The sequence below is a fragment of the Capsicum annuum genome, chromosome 9 (genome assembly GCF_002878395.1).
Source record: "Capsicum annuum cultivar UCD-10X-F1 chromosome 9, UCD10Xv1.1, whole genome shotgun sequence".
Classification (NCBI taxonomy): domain Eukaryota; kingdom Viridiplantae; phylum Streptophyta; class Magnoliopsida; order Solanales; family Solanaceae; genus Capsicum; species Capsicum annuum.
Genome location: NC_061119.1, coordinates 151,905,322 through 151,922,352, shown reverse-complemented (window position 1 = coordinate 151,922,352; position 17,031 = coordinate 151,905,322). Strand labels below are relative to the sequence as shown.

Below are 17,031 nucleotides of genomic sequence, written 5' to 3'. Positions count from 1 at the left end.
ATGGTCACAAGCAAGGGGGCTCGAACCCTTAAGCCATAATGATTCTTGCACCAGCTATCGCGGTTTTCAGTGTCAGTCCCCCCAGGATATTTACTTTCCACATTTAGCTACACAACCCTATTTTAAGCTCAATTAAAATATGTAACACATATTTCTATTTTATTAAACCAATTACACACCAAGGCATCCCGTTGGTATCGTCATACCAACCTCGCTTGCAAGCTAATATCATCATGCCATGTCATCTACTCAACCAACTCGGACTCGAACCCATAAGTTAAAATATATTCAAATAATCAGTTATTCGGGATTCGAACCCTTTTAATCAACCAAACCCAGAAGGTTCCAATTCCTCCATTAATACATGGCCACCAAGGCCTTTCAAGGAAAATATGCATACTTCATTATCCTTTTTATGCCAATGTATTATTACAAGTGGGTAAACCAAACTATGTGACAAAATCCTTTTCATTGACAATTTCACAAATATTTGAGGGCATACAATTTTCAAAACCATAATCAAGGCAAAAACATCAAATTGGGGGTTAACCCTAACCCCTCAGTTTAATCACCATTCCCATGCATCCCACAATGTTCAAAATCATTAATAAAGCAAGAATATTACATAAATAACCATGGAAAATCAATTAAATGATCAATCATGTCAAAAGCCTTCAATTATTTCAAAACCCACATCAAAACCATGCATTAATAATCAATTGATGCTATTAAAAAACATAAATTCAAGGGAAAGAGATACATGCCTTAATTACCAAGAAACTTGAAGAAAACATCCTTTAGGACCTTAGATGACCAACTCCTTGAGCCCTAGTCTGACTTGATAAGGGGGAATTTGAGAGAGAGGATTTTTAGAGTGAAATAATCGATGTTATGTCGTGAAAACTGATAGAAATAGGATAATATAGTATTTAGGGGTCATTTATAAGTGAAAGGACTTCAATACCCCTTCTCCCAAGTAAACAAAACCATAAACTTCCCGAATTTAAAGCATTAGCATGCCACGGAGGAAAATCTACATGAAAAGCTGTATGCCACACTGCCATCACGGACCCTAACTGGTTCCTCATAAAAATGCCCATAACTTTTTGCTCGGGTATCGAATTAAGGAGAAATTGGATGCGTTGGAAAGAGGACACGTTTATATTTAATTTAATGGGTCTTGAGCCCCAAAATTACACATATTCCAGAAGTTATACACGTTCAAAGATGACCCTTGTAGAATCAAATTCTAATATTTGGTCGCTAATAAAAGTTCTTAACTCCACTTCACTCTAAGTGTTTACTACGAACATTCTTCCCTCAAAATCACTTTTCACACTAGGATAATGATTATGACAATTATTTTTATATATAAATAATTGGATTCAAGTTTAAACACGTAGAAACAACAGTTTGAATTTTAGCCCCAAAATGCGGGGTGTTACATGATTAATTATTTTTTTAGAAACACAGTCACCTGCAAAATCCACAAGCCAGTCTCCATACGAGTTGCAGATGATCATAAGCCATCATTTGACGACTTTCTAGTATCTTTTAAGCCTAAATTATCATATTTTCAATTGATTTTCGTTGATTTGATATAAATCTCATACTTAATGCTCATTTGTGTAGTAGAAGTTGAAAAGGAAAGATGAGCAAGTCTTGCAAGTCAAAAGGAGATCAAATGTGAAAATAAAGGGCCATCTACTTTGCATCCGCTTTCCACCTGCTCTCCATCTGCTTAAGCAGATCAAGAGCAAGGTGGCATTTTTGTAATATTGGATAAATATGGAATCGGGGCTTAAATAGGGGATTTTAGCTCATTTTCACCATCTTTTATCCATGTTCCATCACTACACACTCCTCCATCTTAGCTTAGGTTAGGCTTTATAATTTGTTGGAGCTTGGAGTCTAATTTGTACTAATTTTGAGCTAAGAAGACATTAGGGTGACTTCCAAGTGAAGAATTAGCTAGTTCCATTGGATATTTGTGGAGATTTAAAGTTTGGTTTGCATTCTTTTTATTCTTTATGAATTTGTTTGATGGAATTCATGGTTTATTTGTGTTTATTGTCTTTATATTTTTTTAGTTCTTACTCTTGGGATTATTCTTGAATAGGGTGCAAGTGTGTGGGTTGTGATGTATTTGTGTAGATTTTAGTTTGTTGATAATGGGTTCTATTATTGATTGATTAAATAGGTTGGCATTTGATGGGTGAAAGCTCCAAATACTCACATGGGTTTAATGGGTGAAAACTCTAAACTCTAGAAAGCTCTAAGCCATCTTCGAAAGAAGGGTTTTGAGTGAACTTAGAAAGCCTTACCATCCTTGGAATAGGGATATGGGAACCAAGGCAATAGTATATAATTAGTATAGTTTACTAGTTTTCACTATCTTAGAAATAAGGGTAAATATAAGGTTGATTTTTCCTCGGGTTCCATCGTAGAAATAGGGGTGCCTAATTGAGGTATTAGGTGGCTTTTATTGCACACTCGTTAGGTACTCGAAAGGGTCAACGAGTGAAAGTATTGAGACTTTGTTGAAAAACTAGCCTCAAGGACTTTAAACCTAGCCTACCATATTATCAACAACTAGAATTGGCATTAAATCATTACATACCCATGCATATCTTGCCCTTAGGATAGCATAGTCCCAAGATTCTCTCCTAATTGTTTACACTCTAATCATTCTTAGTTTTGAATTAGGTCTTTAGAATCCCAAAAATTATTTTCATGATTGACATCCATTTCAAACCCCAACTTATTTTGTACAATATGTTTGAATCTAGCTAATAGCTCTCGTTCCGAACCTACTTAATCGCCACTCATATTGTTCCCCATGGATTTGACCCCGACTCCTAGTTGGGTAAATATACTGGAAACGACTGCCTTGCATTTAATTGGACGTGTAAGTTGAGTGTTATAAAAAATGACGCCATTGTCGGAGAACAATTTGGCGTATTGAGTTAGGTAGGAATTTTAGCTTACTTGCTTTGGTTTAAATTTGTAATATTTATTTGTTATTTTCTTTTTTCTTGTTTTAGGTAGATTTTTATTTTCGTTTATTTGTTACTATGGCATCTCGGAATAAATGTGGCTTTGGTGGTTGAAAATTCTATCGTGACAACCTATGTCCATATTGTAATGGACCCTACTTTTGTCAAGATTGTAGATATGCTCCCCAGAGAGAGATGTGTGCACTATCTCGATTTTATAGGGAGCATGTTTGTTCTTTGTGTGGTGGTCAAAATGGAAATGACAGTGATTGTCTAAATGCCCCTTCCTCGTTATGCTAATCCAGTTTTTAGTTCTTCTTATGATTTATTAGGTCTTATGAGAAGGAAAGCAAGGAATGAAGTACGGAAATTAGTGAGGTTGAAGAAATGCTTCAATGTATATTGGAATTGACAACAATGACGGAGGAGTAAGCAACCATTATACACAAGGAATTTAGAGAGAAATTCAAGAAGATAGAAGATGTGGGCATGGAAATTAATACTTCAAATACCACAACCATGCCCACTTTTCTAAATGAGGATGATATTAAAGAATCTTTAATGATTTCCCAACCAACCAAGCCGAACACGAGAGATGATGCCGAAAAGGAGGACATGGTACTAAAGTCAGAAAAAGAAGCTAAGCAAATCCTTATGTCAACTCTAGTAAATTTCAGGGTAAGGATACCAAAATGGAGACAACTCCGGAATTGGGGAAAAAACCTCATTCTAACCATTTCTCAACAATAAGTTTAGTGAAGTTGATGAAAATCAATCCATCTGAGAAAATCTTGAATGTTGCTTTGCATTCACCTAGGTTTTTCTTTAATTGTTTAGGAAGATGCAAAAGTTCAAAAATTTCTTTCAAAATGTCATTGGCAAGAAATGAAATGATTTAGAGAAAAAAACCAAAAAATTATAGTTTTCTTTTTGAAAAAAAAGGAGATCAAGGATGTTCTTGAGCTTTTTTTGAGTGAGACTATTAAATTTGATTTTTGGCTCTCTCTTTACAAAGATAAGTCTTTGACTCAGAGTAACTTATTAAGCTCAAATTGCTCAAATTGGTTGGGAGATTAACTTTTTGCTCTATGAGTACGATGCTATGTGTGGTGAGATGTTTGGATAATTTTTGTACATATGTGTAGTCTTGAACTTGCCTCGAGTATGTTCAAAGCAAAATTCTAGACAAGCTTGGTTTGGAGAATAACTCGAGGCCATTTTTGACCCATTACATGACCAAATTTTCACCTTAACATCGTTCCCTAGTTAAACCCTTTGAGCCTTTTTGCCCATTTTTCTTTCTTTTTGTAATTATAGCCTTGCTAAAACACGTAAGCCCTTTTAAAATCTTCCTTTTGGCACTCAACCTCCTTTGATGCATCAAATAATTCAAGGTAGTGAAATATAGGCGAAAGCCTAAGTTTAGGGGATTTGTGTAGTTGGGAGAGTAATGTAAGAGTGGTTCATACTCCAAGTTTGGGGGGATTAGTGTGATGTGCTAAGATGAGCCAAAAAAAGGTGTATGTAAGGTGGTCAATTCATGTGCTTAATAGGGAAGAGACATACTTGATGATAACGTTGTATAACCTAGCCCATAGAATGTGAAGAAAAATAAGACAAATGGGAGGCTAAGAAGAGATCAAAGTTAGAAAGTCTCTTGAAAAAGTCAAAGAAAAAAAGAAAGAAAGAAAGAAAGAAAGAAAGAAAGAAAGAAAATGGTGGCTTTGAATTATTTGGTAAATGTTAATAAAAAAGGTTGAGAAAATGGGAAATGATTTAAAGGGGAATCAGGTGGATAGTTTGAAAATTTTGGGGTAGAAAGGGTTGAGTAATTGCATTGAAGGAGGTATTTTAGTCACTTGATCCATAGATATTCCTTCCTATGCCTTAAGTCTTCATCTTGACCCACAAGACCTTGGCGATTCCAAACTAAGCAAGTCTATATTAGTGATGAAAAACACAAAGGCTAAGCCTATGGTTCTACTCATTGTACTTGAATTTCTTTGCGAGAGTGAGTGGGAATTCTTTCATTATTTGAGCTCCTTTAGAAATTTTCATGTATTATGTGTGTGGAGCTAACTCTTGCTTATGAGCGGCATCGATACTTTGGGGTAGAGAGTGAAGTCTTACTCTCGGTTTGGGTAAATGGGTGAATTAAGTTGAATTGTGAAAAATGAGACAATTTTTGAAAATTTTGTGTTTTCTCTTAAGATTCTTTGTTTATTTGGAAGGTTTATTTGATATAAAATTGCATCATTGCTTCATAAATATTTAATTGTTGAAAAAAATTTGGTTTACTTGTTGCCATGACATGTTTAGAAAGTATTTGAAGAACTTTGTTAGCTTATTCCTTTACTATAGCTTTCTTTTGGGTGGAGTTGAGTTAAATACCCTATCTCTTTTAATTGTTCTTAATTACTTGAGGACAAGAAATATTTTAAGTTTGGGGGTGTTGATAAGCCATTATTTGACGAATTTTTAGTACCTTTTAAGCCTAAATAATCATTTTTTTTACAGTTATTTCCGTTGATTTGATATTTATCTCATACATAATGCTCATTTGTGTAGGAAAAGTTGAAAAGGGAAAGATGAGCAAGTCTTTCAAGTCAAAAGGAGGTCAAATGTGAAAGTAAAGGGTCATCTGCTTTGCATCCACTTTCCACCTAATCTTCATCTGTTTAAGCAGATCAAGTGCAAAGTGACATTTTTGTAATATTGGGCAAATATGGAATTGGGGCTTAAATAGGAGATTTTAGCTCATTTTCACCATCTTTTATCTATATTCCATCACAACACACTCCTTCATATTAGCTTAGATTAGGGTTTGTAATTTCTTGGAGCTCGGAGCCTATTTTGTACTAATTTTGAGCTAAGAAGATATTAGGGTGACTTTCAAGTGAAGAATTAGTTAATTCCATTAGAGATTTGTGGAGATTTAAGGTTTGGTTTGCATTCTTTTTATTCTTCATGAATTTGTTTAATGGAATTCATGGTTTATTTGTGTTTATTGTCTTTATGTTTTGCTAGTTCTTCCTCTTGGGATTATGCTTGAATAGGGTGCAAGTGTGTGGGTTGTGATGTATTTATGCAGATTTTAGTTTATTGATGATGGGTTCTATTATTGCCTGATTAAATAGGTTGGGATTTGATGGGTGAAAGATCCAAATACTCACATGGGTTTAATGGGTAAAAACTCCAAACTCTATAAAGCTCTAAGCCATCTTCGAAAGAAGGGTTTTGAGTGAACTTTAGAAACCCTCATCATCCTTGAAAGAGGGATGTGGGAACCAAGGTAATAGTAGACAATTTATGGGTATAGTTTACTAATTTTCACTATCTTAGAAATAAGGGCGAATATGAGGTTGATTATCCCTCAGTTCCATCATAGAAATAGGGGTACCTAATTGAGGTATTGGGTGGCTTTAATTGCACACTCGTTAGGTACTCGAAAGGGTCAACGAGTGAAAGTATTACGAATTTGTTGGAAAACTAGCCTCAAGGACTTTAAACCTAGCCTACCATATCATCAACAACTAGAATTAGCATTAAATCATTACATACCCTTGCATATCTTCCCCCTAGGATAGCATAGTCCTAAGATCCGCTCCTAATTATTTACACTCTAATCATTCTTAGTCTTGAATTAGGTATTTAGAAGCCCCAAAATTGTTTTCATGATTGACATCCATTTCAAAGCCCTAACCTATTTTGTACAGTAGGTTTGAATCTAGTTAGTAGCTCTCGTTCTGAACCTACTTAATAGCCACTCATATTGTTCCCTATGGATTCGACCCCGACTCCTAGTTGGGTAAATATATTGATAACGATCGCCTTGCACTTAATTGGACTTGTAAGTTGAGCGTTATCAGATGACACCACCGATGGTGCCTTTACTTATACCTGGGAAATGAGAGCCATATATATTTAATGTTTTTGGTAAGGGAAAGTTTCAACCAACTAAAAGGTATAGGAATGTGATTCCATCGAAAGGGGTCTGATGTAGTAAGAAATTTAAATTCTAGGACTCGGGAAATCAACTTAGAAATTGACAAGAGAGATTATTTATGGTTGCAAAGGTTATTTTTATGGTTAAGCGATAGATACCATAAAACAAAAGGGAGAAAATCAATCCAAGTGTACTGGATGGGAGAGGTTGATACTGTTATAGGAAAGTTGAGGTGCTTAAGAGCATTCAACTATTGAGTTTCAGAAAGGTCAATAAGATCGGTGTTTAAACCCAAATCCGACCAAAATTTTTTGGCAATGTAACAATGTATAAAGATGTGCTCTGTGGATTCTTCAGTGGTATGACAGATTGGACAAAGGGGATCTATAGTGATGCCAATATGGTGAAAGAATTGTAAAGTAGGCAGCTGATCCTTTGAACAAAGCCAAAGGGTGAATTCGAACTTATTGATGGTATTGAGCGTCCAGATCTAGGCATAGTCGTACGGGGAGAGGCTGTGTTTCATCAGATATTGATAGGAAGATTTGGTAGAGAATACTCATTAGAAGTTCCAGCCTAATAGGGGATGTTAAGGGTAGAAGAAGTCAGATTCAATGAGATAGCCTGAGATTTAGATTTGAAATATTCCAGAATTTGCACAGAGAGTTTATCCCACATCCAAGTATATCCATCCCTAACATTTGAGAGTTTATAGAAAGATTCTAGTAAATTTAGTGGTTCGTAAAGGATATTACATCAGGGAGGTATGTCGGGAATCCAATAATTCATCCAAAAATTTATAACTTTACCAGTGTTGGGATTCCAAGCAATATTGGGTGCACAAATTTTTCCTCCTTGTAAAATGTATCAAATTGTGACACCAAAAAAATTGACTGCTGAGCCGTATGAGGTATGAAATTCTCCAATACGGTTTGATGGGGAGGAATTGAACTACCTATTCTAGCTCTAGGGGCTTGATCAGGATTCAAGGATGCTCCATGACTCTTTTGCTTCTTTCAAATATTATGTCGAATCACTCTCTCATACTCCTCATAGGCCAGCTCTGCTACCACAGAGGTCGTTCTGGATGTAGATGATGATATCTATACATATAATTACAAAAATAACATACCCAGTGTATTTCCATCAAGTGAGGTCTGGGGAGGGTTAAGTGTACGCAGTCTATACCACTACCTCAAATAAAGCAGAGAGGTTGTTTCCGATTGACCCCCAGCTCAGTACAGATAACAATATAAAAAACAAACCATATTAAAGTATACATCCATACGACAATACTATAATAATAGATAGAAAAGGATAACAACTAAATCAAGACATGCACAAGATGATACTAAAAATATCTATTCAAAAAACATTGGTATCACCAATACACCACAGACATACTCCTACACACTAACCCTCTACCCTAATCTATTTCCTCCATACCTTCCTATCAAGGGTCATGTCCTCCGTAAGCTGTAACTGCTCTATGTCATGTCTAATCACCTCCCTCCAATACTTCTTAGGCCTACCTCTACCCCGCCTAAAACCATCAATAGCCAACCTCTCACACGGTCGTATTAGAGCATCCATGCCCCTCCTCATCAAATGCCCAAACCATCACAACCTCACTTTTTGCATCTTGTATCTTCTCCCGAATAATCTCATTTCTAACCCTATCCCTCCCGGTAATGCCACACATCTATCATAATATTCTCATATCTGCCACCTTCAACTTCTGTATGTAGGAGTTCTTAACTAGTCAACACTCCACTCCATACAAAATAGATGATCAAACTACCACTCTGTAGAACTTACCTTTGATTTTAGGCGGCGGCTTCTTACCATACAAGACTCCCAAAGTGAGTCTCTATTTCAATCACCCTACACCAATATGGTGCATGACATCCTTATTAATCTCCCTGTTTCCTTGAATCATAGACCCATGGTACTTGAAACTCTCCCTCTTCTGGACTATCTGGGAATCAAGCTTCACTACCACATTCGCCTCATGTGATAAATTATTAAAATTTTATTTCCAATACTCCATCTTAGTCCTGCTCAACCTAAAATTTTTAGACTCAAGGGTCTATCTCCAAAGCTCCAACTTATCATTAATTACTCCTTGAGTTTCATCAATCAGAACAACATTGTCAGCAAATAACATACACTAGAGCACCTCCTCTTGGATATGTCACATTAAAATATCCATCACCAAGGTAAATAAACATGGGCTAGGAGTCTATCCTTGGTGCAACCCTATCAAAATTGAAAAGTGCTTTGAATCCCTTTCTGTCGTCCTCACTTGAGTCTTCGTATCATTGTACATGTCCTGTATCGACCTAGTGTATGCCACGGGAACCCCTCTAGCCTCTAATAACCTCCATAATATCTCTCTGGGAACTTTGTTATATACCTTCTCAAGATCGATAAACACCAGGTGGAAGTCCTTTTTTCTCTCCCTAAACTGCTCTACTAATATCCCCACGAGGTGAATAGCCTCAGTACTTGAGCGACCTAGCATGAAACCAAACTAATTCTCAAAAATAGGCACGATCCTCCCTAGTCTCAACTTTACCACCATTTCTCAAACCTTCATAGTATGACTCGGCAACTTGATACCCCTATAGTTATTGCAACTCTTAATGTCCCCCTTGTTTTTATATAGAGAAACCATCATACTCCATCTCCATGCTCCGACCATCTTTGCTGCCCTAAAAATGGTGTTAAACAATCCCATCAGCCACTCCAAACCTGCCCCGCCATTGCTCTTCTAAAAGTTTACCGGAATCTCATCTGGCCCAGTTGCCCTAACACTACGCATCCTGCGAATAACCCCCTTGACTTCCTCCACCTTTATACACCTACAATAGACATAATCCCAATACTTCTATGAGTTCTCCAAGTCCCCCAGGACGAATCCTTTATCCCCCTCGTCGTTCAAAAGTCTATGGAAATAGGATTATTACCTCTTCTTAATGAGGGCATCCTCCACCAACACTTTGCCATCCTTCCCCTTGATGCACTTCATTTGGTCAAGATCAGGCGCCTTTCACTCCCTATCCTTGGCAACCTTATACAACTTCCTGTCCCTGTCTTTCTCCTCTAAAGCGCATATAAGCTCTCGAAAGCCGCTATCTTCACCGCAGTAACTACTATCTTAGCCTCTTTCCTAGCTAACTTCTACTTTTTTATTTATCCATTTATCTTTGCCATCCTCGCTCTCTACCAACTTAGCATATGCCATCTTTTTAGTCTTCATCTTTCATTTAACTTTTTTATGCCACCACCATTCCCACTAGTGCTTGCCTGATCGGCCTCTCAAAACACCCAACACCTCTTTAGAGGTCTCTCTAATGCAACTAGCTGTCGTCTCTCACATACTGTCCACATCCCCTCTACTTTCGCAAGCCCTCTGAGTCATCAACTTCTCCTCTATCTCAAACGCACAGGCCAAAGTCAAAATACGTATGGATCTTATATATATCATAGAATGGAGTATCACATACCTTTATTTAAGAGAATATTTTGGTGTAGAAAGTCTCAAATTTAGGATCTTCCGCTGCGTGAAAATAAATGAAAAAATAGTAAAATTTGGTTTATTATACCTATTATCTAAAGCAGGGCCCAAGGCGATGCGTGGTTATTAAATAATCTCCATGAGAGACTTGCTAAGAGGGCGAGATTTTTGTTTGGGTTTTAGTTAAGCGAAGACCACCATTTTCTTTTGGTTTGGTGCACATTGTCCGAAAAACTTATTGCATCTTTTTTCTTTCATCCATGGATCCCTAAATAAAGTCCCATTGAATTTTATCGATGACCTTATGGGTAGATAAAGAAAGGAAAAATATTGCATGGTATCTGCTGGAATAATATTAAGAGTAGATTTAGCTAGTGTGAGTCTACCTATTGGGGTGAGAAACTTTGTTTTCCAGCTAGAAAGCTTTTTTTCACGTTATCAATGACATATTGAAAGTGCTTAGCTTTAGGAGTGCCATTAATAAAGGGAAAACCTAAATATTTTACGAATTCGTGGGGATGTTTTAGGTGAACTATTTGTTCTACTAGAATACAAACATTGGGGTCATAATGCTTGGAGAAGAGAGCTTTTGATTTGGATGTATTAATCTTTTGTCTCTAGAGTTAACAAAAAATATTCATACTATGAGCAAGATTACGGATAGAAGAGGGAGTGGCTTGGAGATTAAAGTGAGATCATCAACAAAGAACAAGTGGGAAAAAATTGGGCTATTTCTACATAAAATGATAGCATCCCACTGTAAATTTTCAACTTGATGGGTAATATCACCACCAGAAATTAGGCCTATGGCAACAAGTTTTTTAGCAATGGTTCATAAATCGTTGCTATAGACTATCTATAAGATTACAACCGTTGCCAAAAATTTTAAATCTAATGCCACAATTTAATAAGATAACCGTTGCCACTAATTTATAACTGTTATAGTAGGTGTCCATATAACAATAATTTATGAGCTGTTTCAGTAAAATAATCTATGAAAACATTTATTTATCAATTACAACAGTTATTAAATCCCTCAATTTCCCCCCTTTTATTTTCATAACCCGCTAAAAGCAAAAAAAAATTCAATTTTTTTCCAATTGCTGCGCTGAAGATGAAGATGTTAGATTCATATCTTTAGCTGCAAATTTGATTCCTGGAAAGTGATTAGGCCAATTCTTCCGATTGCTTGGGTACTTTTCAACTATCGTGCACTTCAATTAGACCTTCTTGGATACTCGTAGTAGCTGGGGTTTGTAGCCACCGATTGATTTTGTTATCTTCATTATGGTTTTTCGGATATGCCTGACAATGTTTCTCTAGTGCAGATCTGCAGACGGCGTCCTTAATTGATAGCTCTATCTCATAGATATAATTGAATCTTCTAACCTGTTGAAAGTTCTGATGAAAAAAGATCCGTGATTGTGGGTGTTCAAATTCTGAGTGAAGGGGGCTGTGTTGGAAATTTCTCAAGAGAACAGGTTAGGATCTATTATTCTTGATGAAATTACCCATATGTTGTCTTCTCTTTTGAATAACTAGAGAAATGGAAGGTCTCTAGTATGTTCTTTGTGTTGATGAAAGTTTGTAAAATAGAATAGTGATACTGCATCAAGATGATATTAGCTCTTTCAATTCATTTTTTATCTGGATAATTCTTGCTGGTTCTTGTCCCATGTATCGTATTTTTTCTTACTCATAAATTGTATCATTAGTCTTAATTGTGCACTTACTCAACTAGTAAACTAAATTAGTTAATATATCAAAGACTAGAGTGTACACAATACTTCTACATGTTTTTGATGATTCGTGAACTAATTGGGGATTCTCATATTATGTTCTTTGGACTCAGTGTTTTATTAAAGATAACTTCTCCTATCATTTGGTGTGGTTTTTACTTTCTTCTAACCAATTTTTGTACTTCCCTTTGTGAAAAATTTCCATCTATGTATAGATTTTTTAATTTCGGGCATATTTGTGAATTTGCATAAACATCGTCCGGAATGATGACATCTATAAACTTTTGGTCTTTTATGATGTGCCTCCAGGTAGAGCTTTTCTGTGTGAATTATCTAATAAATTTCTCACTGGAGTCGATAGAAGAATTTATCTGCATGGAGTTTCGGTTTACTTTGCGAGATAATGCAATGCGTGCTGCCTTCCAGTTACTTCATATGGTGCTTGAGGTAATTTCAACGAAAACAACATGTTAAGTAGTTCATACTATTATAATACTAAATACACTTTGAACAGTTATTTTCAATGTTGCTTTTTATCTCCCGCTAGTTTTCCTGGAAAAAAAATATCGCCTTTCGACAATACTTAGATGAAAAATGACAAGTTCACCCTGAAATGTTGCCAAGGTTTTATTGCAATTATTGGGCTAGTATATCAGGAATGTTTTATTTTCTTACTTGAAACTTTACGATGACATGTTCAAAGTTATGATTTTTTAGTTGAGTTGTGTGTGGCCATTGTGCCAATCATCCGTACAATTGAGAACACTAACTTGCTATTTTGTTGTTAAACAATATTCTCACTAAAATTAAATGTGTATGCTATGCAACATAGCATTTGATTGGATGATGCATTTGACCGAGCTAAACAGTTGTACATGTCATATTATCGCTCTATCCCTAAGAGTTTAGAACGCTCAACTGCCCATAAGCTCATGCTAGCTATGCTAAATGGAGATGAGCATTTTGTTGAGCCAACTCCACATTCATTGCAAAGCTTAACTCTGGAAAGTTAAGAGTAGCTGTAATGGATCAATTCGTCACTGACAACATGGAGGTGAGCTTTATATTCTTTACAAAAAGAATTTCAATAGGTTTTATTAGTTAACCTCAATGTAGCATATCATTATCTATATCCTGCACATCATTGTGTTATATTAACCTCAATGCATGTACTTCCTTGTGTTGTATTAACCTCAATGCATGTACTTCCATAACTGATTCATGCATATACATTTTAGTATTGAAATGTGTTAAGCTACATTTGATGTATGCGTGTGATACTTCATTTGGTAACAATATTGTCCTGTCACTTTGCTACAGTATCTCTAGATTTGACGTTGTGGAAATAAAAATGGCAGAATGCACCAATTTTTTAGCTTACAAACTTCAAATTCTGCATATAGGAGGCTGCAAAGGTGAGTAATGTTCTAACTTTTGTTTTTTGCCTTGCCTCCTCCATGCTAATGTTTTTTTACAAAACATAAATTTATAGATAGAATATTTCATTTGAAACTGTGGCTTGCAGTTACTGTTTTGCATCTTCCCGTGTGACTTGAAAAAAAATTAGTTCAATGTGGATTCAAGAACTTCTTTCTCCAAAATAAAACTGCAAGCTTGATGCTGGAGTCTTTCAGAAATCATATATGTAAAGATTTAAGCAAAGGATTTGGTTTCCACCTGAATCTCTTTTAGAAGCAACTTAATTTATTGATAGTTTAAAGAGTTTTTTTTGAACAATGACTATTGGAACTTAAATTTTAGTCAATTGTATGTCTAACAAACTAAATTCTTGTGCAACTGCATTCAAAGGATTGTTTTTTGACTGTTGGAATCTCATGTAAGGCTCTAAAGTGTAAGAGGTGTCCCTCACACCACAGAGTTTGTGGATCTGCTTGCTGCTTTATCTAGCATGAGTCTTTTTAATGGTATGTTAGATATAGATCTCTCTCAGACTGGACACGATGCTTGTCACCAAATAATAATCTTATACGATGTTTGTCACCAAATAATATTCTTACATTTTTACAGGTAGTCAGAATAGTGCTAAGCAGCATGCATATCTGAAAAGATCAAAATCTGCACAGTTTAGTATATCTTCTAAATCTCACTCTGCAAAAGGACCATATGCTGACATTGCTACCGAAAATAGTGCATGGTCAGACCTTAACAGTTCATTCGAACCTCCAAGAGGGTCTGCACAAATATGCCTTTGCCTCTAATAATTCATAGGTCAAAGGATCTTAAACATCCACATTAAATGGTGGAGGTGGTGTGCTTTCTCAATATCCGCATATGGATAGTCCTTCCAATTATGGTTTAGGTAGTCATTCCGTCAATCCATTAACAGGCCACCATGGCAACTATAATCTGCCTCCTTTGTTTGAAAATGCTGCTGATGCGTCTGCAATGGCTCTACCTGGATTGGACTCTCGAATGTTCAAAAGAAGTTTAACAATCTAAGCAACAATGTTATATAGTTACTGGAGATTATATTTTCTCTGCCAGTGACTGATGTGTGATATATGGCTTCTTAGGTACAAGTTGGCTGATTATAGGGCTGCTTTCCAGGTATCTGACCTTTGTGAGTTCAAACCTTTGCTAAAATAAAATTTTGGTTCACTTGCAGGCGATAGAAGTAGTCGATGTGGACCAGTAGATTAAAATGGTTGAGGAGATGGTCATGTCATGCGCTGTGTACGAGATCAGAATGGGAATCATGTCATCCATAAGTGTATAAAATGTGTACTAGAAGAACACATACAATTTATTGTCTCTACTTTTTTAATCAAGTTGTAAATCTCTCCACCCATCTATATGGCTGTCGTGTAATTCAGGTAGATGAATAATGTGTGCAGTAGCTATTCATCTCAATCATTTGAGGTTTGTTTTGAAGAATTTTCTTTATCTGGCAGAGAGTATTGGAACATTGCAGTGATCCAATGACTCAAAGTAAAGTGATGGTAGAAATTTTGGGATCTGTTGGCATGTTGGCACAAGATCAATATGGTAATTGTGTTATCCAGATATGTACTTTTCAGAAGTAACCTGCATGCTTCGCTCAAATCTCCTACTTAGCTGTACATTTTCTATTTTTATCCTCAGTGTTAAGTCATTTCTTGTATCATGCTACTCAACATCATAATTTTCTATATCACGATGTATCTGATTTCCTTCTCATTTCCTTGACTTTATATTATGGAATAATCACACAATATAGTTGTTTCATAAATTTGATGTGGAAATGGCATGAGTCAATTGTTCTAGATCAATAGTAATGCGCATTTTGATGTGCTTGTCCAATTAACATCTTTTATTTATTATATGAGAAAATGTTGTCTCATCAATAAATGCCAAAAAGGAGGACTAATAAGGCACGCTCTCAGAATCTGAGTATAGCAATGTTGGAAGGATGGATAAACCTTAACTACCTTGAACATTTCCCTAGCTTCTTTACCAGCACCAAATATGCTTTCTTTATAATGGCGAATATGGATCTTAAATCACAGTTATTTTAAATGCGACACAGGCAGCATGTACTGGAGCATGGGAAGCCACACGAGCGTTCTACTATTATTAAGAAACTAGCGGGGAAGATTGTGCAAATGAGCCAGCAGAAGTTTGCATCTAATATTGTTGAGAAGTGTTTAGCATTTGGCGATCCCAACGAAAGACAGCTCTTGGTGGACGAGATGCTTTGCAGGTATCAATGAGATTTCTCTTTTGCAGGTATCAATTTTCAAAAACTCTCCTCCTTTGCAGGCATCAATGAGATGTCTCTTTTGGAGCTTATCTCTCAAACACAGAATAAGAAGTCTTTGTTTGAGGGAAACACATCTTGTTGACAATTCTCTGTATAAATTTTCAAGATCATCACTGAAAATGCTTAACGTATCTGATACTAAGGTGTGTAGGTAGTCCTGGAAGAACTTGAAGTTTGCTTTCTCCAATTTTTTCTGGAAAGTATGTGGATTTTTATGTTATCAGTTTGCTCTAGGGAATAAGCTGTCTCAAGTCCATGGGAACTCACTAGGTATGTTGTTGTTGTTGTGGTGACTTGGCCTTTTCTCCTTATTTCATGAGAAGAGAAACCAGTGATCAAAAAGACTACTGGTAGTTCTTTGACTTTGTGAAGAACATGTTTATTGTTTATAAGAAGATAACTAGAATTATATTGTCAAAGATAATTAACATGATTTTTTTTGTAGGTGGAGAAAATGAAGCAGCGAATGACGAGCACATTGAAGATTGTTAAGAAGATATTAGATGGTTTTTGTAATTTGTTTTAGGATATTTTTTATATTGACAACAACCCAATGAAACTTAATCGATTTTCTACTCTTTTGGATATTAATCATTGTGGTTGGCTTATTATTTTGGATATCATTGCAAGGCTGCATATTTTTGTAGCAAATTAAGTTGTTGCAATAGCAACTTGAACTATTGCTATAGGAAGTTGATGCAAAACCTTTTGTAAATGTTGTGAATTAACTCATTTAAATCGTCGCTATAGAGTTTATATGTGTTGAGAAAACCATAGCATTAATTACAAAACTATTGCAATAGTATATAGTTATAATACACTTATTTTAACTGTTGCAGTAGATCAAATAACTGTTGAATAACACTCTATGACAACAGCTTGCAAACTGTTTTGTTAGATGTTTAAACCGTCGCTATACAATGTATATGTGACAAAAGAAAACCGTAGCATTAATAACAAAATTATTGCAACAAAGTCTAAGTTAACGGGTAGTACATTTATTTAACTGTTGCAATAGATACAATAACCGTTGCATAAAATCCTTTAGCAACAGTTTATTTCGTTGCAAT

General features: G+C 35.8%; 1 long non-coding RNA gene across 17 annotated transcripts; it reads left to right on the top strand.

Moving 5' to 3' along the window:
* The first annotated feature begins 11,387 nt into the window (after positions 1-11,387).
* LOC107842496 lies at positions 11,388-16,552 on the top strand. Of its 17 annotated transcripts, none has more exons than XR_007045065.1 (11): positions 11,426-11,714; positions 11,791-11,943; positions 12,511-12,648; positions 13,034-13,255; positions 13,522-13,616; positions 14,230-14,735; positions 14,828-15,035; positions 15,114-15,207; positions 15,728-15,927; positions 16,105-16,231; positions 16,407-16,552. It is a non-coding gene; the product is annotated as an uncharacterized LOC107842496 (long non-coding RNA). The 17 variants fall into 17 exon arrangements; XR_007045064.1 differs by lacking the exon at positions 13,034-13,255 and adding an exon at positions 14,044-14,126 and having other exon boundaries at positions 11,427-11,714; XR_007045062.1 differs by having other exon boundaries at positions 11,427-11,714; positions 15,728-15,901.
* The last annotated feature ends 479 nt before the right edge of the window (positions 16,553-17,031 follow it).